At 45.7% G+C, this 12,146-nt stretch overlaps 1 protein-coding gene across 1 annotated transcript in view; it reads left to right on the top strand.

Annotated features, from left to right (window-relative positions):
• ZFC3H1 (zinc finger C3H1-type containing) overlaps nt 1-12,146 on the top strand; it is a 3,672,721-nt gene that overhangs the window by 2,813,454 nt on the left and 847,121 nt on the right. The window lies entirely within an intron of this gene.

Raw genomic sequence — 12,146 nt, 5'->3', positions numbered from 1 at the left:
ATACAGTTCAGCTTGTCTGACAGCATTTCCAGCTTTGCTTACCTGGTTGGTCATTATTATTTCATTGCAGGGCTGCATTAATAGAGTGACAGACGCATGTTCTTGTTTATTGCTAGTTGGCCTAATATTAGTGCATGCATGTCTTTATGCTTGTAATAAGGCCATATACGTTTAAGTACTTTTTCATTTAATTCACAAATCTTAAAAAATGTTTAAGTATTTTTAGACCTATCCACACTTATTTATGTCACTGTTAGGCTCTGATAAGCTCAAGCAAAATCCAGATGAAGTATCAGCAGGCATATTTGCGATAATTTATGATTCAGTTGTTCAAGTCTCAGGTTATCATTAAGCTGTGTGGTTACCTAACAGGGTATTAATATTCACTGTCTGTCTGGGTTGTATCAAATACTGTTTTGCAGGAAGTAAACTAAGAATGAGGATATCAGTCAAAAAAAAGAGAAATGAGGAAAAAAGAGATATGTGAAAAGATGGAAGAAGCAACAAAACTACCTCATTGAATTGTCATGTTCATAAAATGCTGCACAGTTGTAGAGAACTACTACTGTATAGTTATGTTTTCACACTGAATCATCTGATGTTATGTGGTCCTATCTCGTCTACATTCCTTACTCACGGGTTCGGAGCTGAGAATCTGCTCCGACTCGGCCAAATTTCTCTAGCACGAAGTCTGTAATTGGCTGGGCTAACCCGGTATCCCAAGATGCACCTCGAACTAGCCCCGATCTCGTTTGCCGCTCGTAGAGTTAGGACGTGGTCTCACTTGGCTGTGGATAAGTACCCTTGCAAATACTTTTTCTAAGTATTTTAGCAGTCTGTTATTTTACAAAAGCTATTTTAATAGCTAGCTTTCTCCTTGTCTAAGTTTCATTGTGAGCGTAAGTGAGATTGGCTGTTTGTGGTATCCCTTTGTTTGGCGGGCTAGGCCCGTTTAAGTTAGAGGACCTAGTCCTCTCCTATGTTGTTTTTCTGGTGTTAAAACTATAGTTGGATTTGTTCTAGTCTTTCCCTGCTACTCCAAGAAACGTTTGATTTAGAGTTCCTTGGCCGTTAGTGGTGTTTGTTTTCCCGCCTTCCTCTTGTGTCATCGGTTGACAGTGTGCTGTTATTTTTTTACCATGTCTAAAGAGCAGGAGGAGCATAAACCCTCCGGGTTTAAAAAGTGTACTAAATGTGGCTATAAAATGTCTATTAAGGATGGCCATGCCATCTGTGTGTATTGTCTTGGGGCTAGTCACCTGCAGGAGTCCTGCAGTTTCTGCCACGCTTTTAGCACAAGGGTACTGCAGGAAAAAAAAATAAACTGATTTTGAAGGGCCTGATTAAGCCCTCTTTTGAGGAGTCCTTAGATTCTTCTTTTCCAGTCCTAAATCTAAGCCTTCCAAGGCCAAGAAGAGATCTCCGGCTCCGTCTGCTTCCTCGGAGCCCCCGGAGAAGGTTAAAATAGTGGTTGCTGCCTCCTCGGCTCCATTGTCCTCGGGGCTGCAGGAGACGGTCTCGATTATGGATACTTCCTCCTCGGCTCCATTGTCCTCGGGGCCGCAGGAGAAGGTTTCGATAGGGGATACTACCTCCTCGGCTCCATTGTCCTCGGGGCCGCAGGAGGTATCGGTGGTGCTGGAGCTGACCTCGGCTCCGATATTACTGGAGCCTATTCGGAGCCGGTCTCCCAGTGTCAGGCATGTGTCTCCTGGTAGGAGATCCCGATCTCCTCCTATTTCATCCAAATCCTCTAGGCTGTCTGATTTGGATGTGGATAGGGTGGTCCAGAGGCTCCTGCAGTCGCCGGTGCTAGCAAAACTGTTGTCAGCTCTGACCCAGTCGGCTCCGGAGCCAGTCCCCATTCTGGTACCTGTGATTCCTCCTCCGAGCACCTATGTGTTGTCGGAGCCAGAGTGCCCCACACTGAGTGATGTTCTCGTGTCGACTCCGATACCCCATGTGAGTCTATCAGAGCCGGCGTTGGCTCAAACCATGTCTGTTCCATCCTCTGGTTTCGGTACTCTGGTTTCCTCAGTCGGACCCTGAGGGGGATACCTCGGGAACACTGTTTGTTCCGAGCCTCCCTCTCGGTGCTTCGGCTCGGGGAATCCCGACTCTGGTCGTGGTCTCGGAGACGGGTCAGTCCTCGGATTCGGGGGGACCTGCCTTCGAGGCCATGAGGAGCGCACTGGCCAGATCATCAGTTACATCACCTGGATCGGTCACTCCGTCCCCTTGCACCCCAGCTTGAGCCTCAGACGCCCCCCTATCCTTGGATGGCAGAGCCCGAAGGTCTGGGGATACCCCCTTGAGTGGTCCCCTACTTTCTGAGGGCCCCTCAGTCGGTGCCTGAGGAGCCCCCTAGTAAGAAGTTGTGCAAGAGGAAGCACACAGACTCCCAAGGTGAGTCCCTCACTTCCGATACCGACCTCGAAGAGTCAGAGGGGTCCCCCAAGTCGTCCTCCGATGATGTCTCTTTCTCCGACATCCTAGAGATTTTGAGGCAGAGAGGCGACTGGCCTTCCAAGACCCCCTCTGAGGAGGAGTCGGTATTCCTCAAGGCCTTCGGAGCTCAACCCTCCACCTCCTGGGTGTCTCCACCCTTTGACGAACTCCTGGACTTGATTTGTCGAAGGGTGTGGGAGAACCCTGATTCCGTGGAACCGGTGCCCAGACGTCCAAACAAGTTTCTGTCAGCTCCCCCAGGCAAAGAGTTCCTTACCAAAGGGGTTTTGGTAGATGCCTTGGTGGTGGTGGCAGCCACTCAGCAGGAAGTTGCAGAGGCTTCTTCTTCAGTCCATCCTCCTAACAAGGAGTCCAGGAGTATGGACCGGTATGGGAAGCGCACCCTGTCTTCGGCGACCTTTACATTAAGGTCGTTGAATTACCTCTGTTATTTCACTCGGCTCCAAAGAGATCTCCTGAAGGAGCTAGGAGATACTCTGACTGGTAACATGCCTGAGGCGGTAGCGCAGACTGTTAACTCCCAGTTGTCTACCCTAGGTTCTATTGTCAACTTGTCTATGAGGCTCATATCTTATGCAGCCGAAAGGGCAAGTAGGGCAGCTAGCTCAGGCGTAGCTCTTAGAAGGTAAGCCTGGATGCGCCTGTGTCATTTCGCGGAGACCATTAAGTCTTCCTTCACTGACGCCCCCTTTGATGGGTTCTCTCTCTTTGGACCCAAAGTTAAAGACATCCTCACCAGATGCGAACAGGAGGGAAAGACCCTATCTGCCATAGGGGCCTGTTTTTCTCTCCCTTCTAGGCCTTATCCCAAGGCTCAGAGAGGAGGGAAAATGTAGTTCAAAAAGTCTCAGAGACCCTTTCCCGCAGCTCAAGGTGAGTCCCCCTCCAGAGGGGGAGGATTATTCCGGAAGACGCCGTCCTAGAGGCAGAGGAGGCCCCCCGCAACTCGGGAGACAGCGATTCCTTTTGCGGTTCTTCCTTCCAGCATTCCTGAGGCGTTGCCCGACTGTGCTATTCCAGAGCCAGTCAGGGGCCGAATTTTGTTGCATCCGGAAGCCTGGGAAAGCATCACCCAGGATCGTTGGGTGCTTTGAATAGTTACCGGAGGTTACACTATTCTCTTTGTGTCGACCCCCCAGTCAGAAGTATCCCGGACGTCCCACCCAGTCAACGGGATCAAGCAGCACTAGAAGTTGCAAAGCTGCTAGAAAAAGGAGTCATCCAACCTGTCCCCTCAGACCATGTCGGATCAGGAACTTACGACTCTTTTTAGTGCTGAAAAGAACAGGGGACCTGAGACAAATTCTGGATCTCAGTCGACTGAATCACTACGTTCTGAAGTCCAAGTTCCAGATGGTCACACTTAAGTCCATTTTTACACTGCTGGAGAAAGGAGTATAGATGTGCTCCATCGATCTCAAGGATGCCTACTACCACATCAAAATGGAGAAGGTATCCAGGAGTCATTTATGCTTCTGGTTAGGAGCCAGTCACTTTCAGTTTCGTGCAATTCATACAGAGTTGCATGTGTCGATAACATATCTAAGTATAATTGTAAATTCGTTTTTATAAGACCCATTGCTCCTACTACTGTTGCAACTGTCTGGGTATCCTCCTGCCACAGTGCCCTCATTTCTCCTGTAAGTCCTGGTATTTTATGACTTTGTTGTTCTCTCTATGTAAGACACTGTAGTCATTGGGTGTAGCATTTTTAATGATCAGCGCTATTTTTGTCTTCTTTTCATGGACTTCTGTATCTGGTTTTCTCGCATCTATTTTTTGAACTGTTGATAATGGGTGATCCCATGCAATATTAACGTCAGCATTTTCTACAATGCTTTATGGCTCATTTTTCCAGTGCTTCTCAGCTACTTCAGTTTTATAATTTTTGCACAGTCCCCGATGCAACAGTCTTGCCATATTGTCTTTCAGTATACAGTCCTTCTGCCTAGTATATCACAACCAGCAACATCTAAGATGTGACTGTTTCAAGTTCTGTTGTAGAAAACCTACATTTGTCTGTTTTTCCACATGTTAAATGGACTTTGTAAACCAACATGTACGTAGTCCACTATCTTAGGCTACCAATATTAACCTTTCGTCTTTTGGTTTTAATTCACCTCTCCGTAACCATTCCTGCATTCGATCCTGATCAACATGAGGTTGTTCCAAGAGTTTCTTTACTTGCAACTATATGTATGCATTTTCCACATGTCTTACCTTTTCATCTGACCCCTTCACCTTATATTCTTTTGTTTTTTTTGGCACATTCAGTTGCTGCCTGATTTTTGTCTACTTCTGGTTTGATTTCCATTCCTGCTTGATGACAATACGCTTCTGCTAAACTAAGCAGGGAAGTCATCTTAGCTGTATTCTCCTCTTCTTTTAAAACTTTCACTACTTTTGCTTCTTGTGAGGTCAGCAGATATGTGTGCAGTCCTACGATTGCATATCTATATATGTAATCAGTTTTGAGGAGGCCCATACTTCTTTCAGAATGAGGAATATATAGTCTTGGTTTACACTCATTTTTATAAATCTTTTGATGAACACTAAACATCCTCCTTGTTTTCCTCTCTAACCAATCCAACACCTGTTAGGGCCAGTCAGTCACTCCAGAACTGTAAGTTAGGACAAAAGAGCAAATTGGTTTATAGCTTGGACTTGTCCCTAGATGTCAGCACTGTTTTCAGTTTTAATTTTAGTCTTCTAAAATATTGGGAAACAAAGAAAATAGTTTGTATGCCGTGCAACCAACACTTACCCGTAACCAGTATCAGACCCATGTAGTCTGAGGGAAGCAACAAGTGGTAAACACAAGTAAGGCCTGCAGTTTGTCAACTGTTCATTAAAGGCTTCTTGGATGGATTAAAAGGCTGAAGTTTATCATCATTACCCTTATTTATGTTTAACTCTTGTTTGCTGCTTCTAAGATATTCCTTACTAAGTTTTATCTGCATTTGTTCGTGGTTTATTGTTGATCCTTCATAAATTCTCAAATATTTTTACACTTCCTCTTGCTGAAGGTCTTTTATATCACAATCCTATCCCAGGCTGATTTTTTTGTTGGTGCTGCAGCTTTTCAGTTTAAAGTTTGCTTTTGCAAATCATTTATCAAGACCAAATGACTTTCTTATATCTGAAAAAGTTTTGACCACTTGCAGTGTGCTTTCAGTTCTCCTCTTCTGATGAACTGTACCGTTTGAAATCATCTACAAAAAGTAGATAAGTATTTATGCTTTGTTGTTTTCTGGGAGCCAAATTGTAGCCATGACCTAATCTGTTAAGTAGATCACTTAATGGGTTAAAGGTAAGACAAAACAGCAGTGGTGACAGTCACCCTGGAATAACCCCCCTTTGAATTTTTATCCCTTGAATAATAATTTGTCCTTTGTCATGGCTGAACTGCAAAGTGGTTTGCTACTTGGTTCATGGTTGCTGTAATTTAGTCGGTCAGTGTAGGGTGTAGCTTATACATTTGTCTGTATTTCTCTTTGAATATCTTTGGGGTTGCTTTTTTGTATTGATTAATTTGGCTTTCTCCTTTGCATAAATATTGCATCATATCAAATCTCTGTCTCTCCCATGCCCATATTTCTTTTTTATACCTTTCAGAAATCTCTAGATTTTGTTCTACTGTATATATTTTTGCACTTCCTCAGTAGCTTCTTTTTCCAAATGGCCCAAGGTTTCTTGGTCTATGTAATGTTTTTCATAAATCTGTTGCATTAATGAACACAAATATTTATTTGAAGCTTCTGACAGTTTTTCTTGTGCAAGTATTTTTCTTTCCTCATTTTTCTCTCAATCTTTTTGTAGAGAACCACTGTGAATCTTAAGTCGTTGTATATTTTACATGTAGTCATTCATTCCACCCCAAACATGAAGAAGCAGCAGCTCAAAGATTGAGGAGAGGGATTCCTTTATATTTTGGTTGTAGTGGTTGTGCTGACCAGGTTGCCACAGAGGATGACCTCACTAGCTCAGCTGTCACATTCCCTGACTACTGTCTGGGACTGCCCATGTACTGGTAGTTATCCAGGTTTGTCATGGCATCGCATAGCACATAGCACTGGTAGTTTCTCAGTGAGGTCATGAGCAGCTCCATATTAGAACAGAATGTACACCCTCAGAAAGGGATTCACTCAGAGGCCATGTCTTCTTTTCAGGTCTGTTTAGACTTGTTCACATTCATCTTTTAAAAGGAGTAATTTAGATTGCCCTCCTTTGGAATAAGGCCCGGTATCCTTACAGTGATCTTCCTTTTGAATGAGGTTGAAGGATTCTACCTCATCAGAAAATTGAGAGATTTCATTAAGCATGTCCAGTATTTCAAGTTCTGGATAAGGTCGCTACCTAAAGTAGCACCCTGTCATACTCCTGCTGTTGCAGTGTATCTTGTTGATACATTTTACACAGTGGACACCTTCGTGTAGGTATCCACACAGGAAGTTCTTTTTGTTCTGAGTAGGCACCAGTTTTGTTACAAAATGGAGCCCTTGAGCTTTCCATAGCACCTGTAGTGTCTGACAGTGTATTGGCCATGGTGGTCAGGGCTTTTTCGGAAGAAGAGGAACTCCATGAGATATGGCTAGATTGCATATCCCTGGTGGAGTCCTTGTAGTTGCTCTTTGGGGTGACCATAAATAGGCAGTTGCTATCTGTAACTCTGTCTCAGAGGAATTGCCTCATTGGAGGTGGGGTACTCTAGTATTTGTCATCCTTCGCTATAAAGTGGGCCAGGCCATGAATTTGGTGATGTAGTTGGGGTCACAGTGGAGACATCAGTGTTGATTTCCTTCTGTTCTCATGTTGCAGTATTCTGTACTCTTAGGTATTTTCCTCTTGCTACCCGAACATCCGTCCAGTCTTCAAAAGTTTGTAGTCACTGCAAGGTGCGTGAGGATGTCCGATGTGGCTAGACGAACGTGGGCCATAAAAGTGACATCTGCATGCACCATCCCTCAGAACTTCTCTGCCGCCGGTCAAACTTCAGCTGTTCCTCTGTCCCGGCCATCAGATCTACAATCTTAAAATAAGTACCCCGTTGGGGAATCTTTATCTGTGTTATTGCATGTTATTTCTTGTTCATGTCATCCAGAAAGGGTAAGTGCAAGTGTGGACATCAGATTTTCCACAAGGACGTCCATGAGCTCTGTCTCTTTTGCTTAAGGCTGTCACATGACCATAAGGCCTGTACCATTTGCCAGGCCTCAGTCCCGAAAACTCTGCGTAGCAAACTCCATGCTTTGAATACATATCTCAGAATCAGAACCTCAAATGGCTAGCATTGGCAGTGGAGGGGGACGTCCAGTCTGCCCACTGAGCCACCTAAGAAAAAGGCCTGCAACTGGTGCTGCACCTCTGCCTTCTGACGTTCATCCTATGGTCTTCAGCCTGGAGGAACAATCGGTCGCCACCTTTAACGGGTACAGCGGGTACCAATGTAGAAGCTGAGAATCCTGTGCAGAAGACATGTCCTTTGAGGGCCTGCAGACGTCAGTCTCCAACACCGAGGGGGAACCCAGGCTTGCATCAGCTGACCAGATGGACCCTTTCAGCTCTTCGTTGGCTTCAGACCGTAGGCCTACTCCTGCGCAGACGTCTGCTAGGCCTTCCCTCAAGAGGAAAGAAAAGAGAAAACATACCTCTCCTTCTGTTATTTCTTGTTCATGTCATCCAGAAAGGGTAAGTGCAAGTGTGGACATCAGATTTTCCACAAGGACGTCCATGAGCTCTGTCTCTTTTGCTTAAGGCTGTCACATGACCATAAGGCCTGTACCATTTGCCAGGCCTCAGTCCCGAAAACTCTGCGTAGCAAACTCCATGCTTTGAATACATATCTCAGAATCAGAACCTCAAATGGCTAGCATTGGCAGTGGAGGGGGACGTCCAGTCTGCCCACTGAGCCACCTAAGAAAAAGGCCTGCAACTGGTGCTGCACCTCTGCCTTCTGACGTTCATCCTATGGTCTTCAGCCTGGAGGAACAATCGGTCGCCACCTTTAACGGGTACAGCGGGTACCAATGTAGAAGCTGAGAATCCTGTGCAGAAGACATGTCCTTTGAGGGCCTGCAGACGTCAGTCTCCAACACCGAGGGGGAACCCAGGCTTGCATCAGCTGACCAGATGGACCCTTTCAGCTCTTCGTTGGCTTCAGACCGTAGGCCTACTCCTGCGCAGACGTCTGCTAGGCCTTCCCTCAAGAGGAAAGAAAAGAGAAAACATACCTCTCCTTCTGTGGAAAGCCAACCAGATTGGCAGGATTTCACACAGTCTCCCCTGAATGCATTTATGGCCTTGAGACATACTTCTACAGTAGCCTTACCAGTAGCCACACCTTTGTTGAGCCCTAGTCCCCAAGCCTTAGACCCTTCCCAGGTGGAAGAGGAGTAATCTTCTGAGTCTTCCTCAGAAGATTCACTCTCTTATGCTTCCCAACTCCCCTCTTTTCTCGGCTATGCCTCCCCAGAAGAAGATTCAGCTGAAGCAGACTCTCCAGCAGAAGATCTCACCTGTGGGGAAACCATTGCTAAGATGATGGAGCACTTTAAATGGGATTCATCTGAGATGACAGGAGGTACAGAAAAGGTACTATGCTCTTCTCCATATGGATTCCCCTGCCCCCTCAACTATTCCCCCTTACTGCCAGCATTCCTTGATGCTTTCAGTGCAGCTTTCCTAAACCCTGACTCTTGGCCTCCTGCTCCATGCAGACCTGATAGATTTTACAAAGTCCCTGAGACAGCTAAGTTTCTAATGAAATGCCCTGCAGCCGATCCAAGCACTGTCTCTAGCTACACTGATAAGGCTTCCAAACTCCTTCCTTCCCTCCTCTACCCTGGCATTCAGGGCTGTCAATTATCAGACCCATATGCCTAAATATGCCCTAGCTCTTTCAGAAAAAGTCTCCAAAGAGCTGTCTGACATCCCTGATTCTACAGCCAAAGCTCAACTGTCCAGTCTTATTTCTTTGACCTCCCAAGTCACTAGACATGCCATAAGGTGCAGCTGTGATGCTGCTGAGGCCTCAGCTATATCTGCTGCATCAACATCTGCCCTTAGAAGATATCTGTGGCCACAACTACAGCCACTACCGCATAATCTAAGGGTAAAATTGCTTGATTCACCTTTAGACAATTCAGCTGTGTTTGACTCCAAGGTTGTAGATCTTAAGACTCTGCAACAAAAGGGGAAAGAGCTACATGACTTAAAACATTAGTTTGTATCTCCTATCCTCAAGTTTCAAAGGAATTATCCCTCAAAAACTCAGTTTATTAGGATACACTCTGCCCACTCCCTCTTCAAGACCCATGAAGTTGAAGTTTGCCAGGAAACATTCAACTCCTGACAGACCTTCACAACCACCAGCACCAAAGCCTCAGTTTCAAGACAGGGCAGGTAGTCTCTGACTACCTGCCACTCTTGAATCCATCCCCCCCAACTCTCTGTCCCTCATTCGCTATGGCTCTCTCACTGTATCTTAAGTGTGGGGACACATCACTAAAGACAGGTGGGTCCTCTCCATAATAGAAAGGGTACTTCATGACTTGGATCACCCCCCCCCCCCAGTTGGAAGGGGTATCCCTTAACCCCACAAAGATCAGCTTCCCCTCCTTCAAGATGTTTTGGATGATTGCATGGCCCAGGGTGCACCATTCAGCATGTTCCACAGACAACATTGGGAAAAGGTTTCTATTCAAGGCTCTTTCTAGTACCAAGAAAAGAGGGTCCCTGGATACCATTTCTGGATCTCTCTTATCTAAACCTTTTCTTGAAAGTGCCCACCTTCTGGATGCTCACATTGCAAACACATTTTCCCCTTATCTTGCTTCAGGGGTTCATGGCCACCTTGGACATCAAGGATGCCTCCCTCCACATAGCCGTAAGGCCCAATTTCAGAAGATACTTTTTTGTTTCTCTGTGGCCTCTTCTCACTGTCAGTTCTTGGCTTTGCCCTTCAGACTCTCTACAGCTCCAAGAGTTTTCACCAAGTGCCTGGCTCCAGTGATAGCCTACTGCAGGACTCGAGGAATTCAGATTTTCCCTTACCTAAATGACCTGCTTATCCAGGCGGATTGCAAAGACTCCCTCCTGCTCCATTTGCAGAAAATGCTCTCCCTCCTGCAAGCTCTGGGGTTTCAGATAAATTATCCCAAGTCCTCCCTGACCCCCACTCAGGATCTTGTTTTCCTCAAGTGCAGGATTCAGACAGACATCATGAAGATCTTCTTACCACTTAAAAAGGTGGAAAACGTAACACACTACCTGTCCTCAGTACTGCAGACCAAAAAAATGACTGTCAGGCAGTACCTCAGGCCCCTGGGCCACATGGCTTCAGCCATTCCCATGTTACCATTGGCAAAGCTCCACATGAGGAAATTTCAATGTTATCTAAGATCCATTTGGACTCACCACTCTCATCCTCTGGAATACAAAATTCACAAACGCCAGAAAGGTAAACAAACCAATAAATCCAAAAAGACGGCTTGCACCATTTGCAGGCAAACATTTTAGTCAGAACAGCAGTGAAAGCTTGTAAGTGCTTTCGTCCCAAGTTTAAAACAATACAGGAACTTCATCAGACAAGCTAAAAAGCTAAAACTGCGTTTAAATAAAGCAAGGCATATTACATCATTTCCTCTTTGCAAACTTAAAGGGAAATTATGTCATAACTAAAGACTATGGTCCTGGATACCAAATGTAAAAATGTTACATGTTGTTACACAGTACAAACTTAAATTGCTAATATAATGTTTAAAAACATATAATAAAGGCATATTAAAACACATTAGACATTTCATAAATATATAAATACAGATCTGAAGTAGTTACTTCATTTGCTCTGCAACCTGTGGGTATCGGATCCGAGCCGGCGGCTTTCCAAGCTACAAGATCCGAGCTTCTAGCTCCTCCCCCTACCCATAATCCCCTGCTATGTGCTACATTACCTCAGATCATTTTTTGCCGCGGCTGAAGCAGCTACTTTTGAAGAGCTCCTTGGCTTTTGGTGAGATTGAACCTTTTTCTTCTTGTAAAAAAAAAAAAAAAATCTTTCTTGTGTGAGTGTTTAGTTTTCTTGGGTTAGTTAGCGAAAGTGTAGTTAGTTAGGTACCTTTGTTCCCCCCTTTCTAACTAGTTTGTTTCTGTTAGTTCCTGCCTTTCACCCTCCCCCCTCTTAGTGTTTGGGTGTGTTTTTTGGTGTGAGTGGTGGTATGGCTGAAGGGCGTAAGGCGGTGTTCTCAAAGTGTACTGAGTGTGGCTATTAGCTTTCGCCGGCTGATGGCCACACTCAGTGCGTTTTATGCTTGGGGGTGGCCCATTTGTCATCGGCCTGCACAATCTGCGCGGCCTTTAATCCCCGAGCTATTAGGGACAGGGCGAACAAGCTGATCCTGACGGGCTTGTTGCCTCAGGAATCGGCTTCTTCTTCCTCCCCCTCTCAGGCACAGGCTGTCTCCACAGCCCTCGTGCCTTCTGGGCCCCCGACTCAACCTGGGACTCAACCTCCCTCTTTGGGTTTGAGTTTGGGGGATTCAGGTACCTCCACTATGGTGGAAAAAAGGCACAAAGACAAGGGACATAAGTCCCACAAAAGGCGGGCTGAGACTCAACCCTCAGCCCCGCCCGTCTGCTGACTAAGTCTCCCTCGAGATCACGGATCCTCCCCTCTCAGC

Source organism: Protopterus annectens, chromosome 11.part0 (genome assembly GCF_019279795.1).
Source record: "Protopterus annectens isolate FY-2018-M chromosome 11.part0, PAN1.0, whole genome shotgun sequence".
Lineage (NCBI taxonomy): Eukaryota > Metazoa > Chordata > Ceratodontiformes > Protopteridae > Protopterus > Protopterus annectens.
This window is presented reverse-complemented; position numbering and strand designations above follow the sequence as displayed.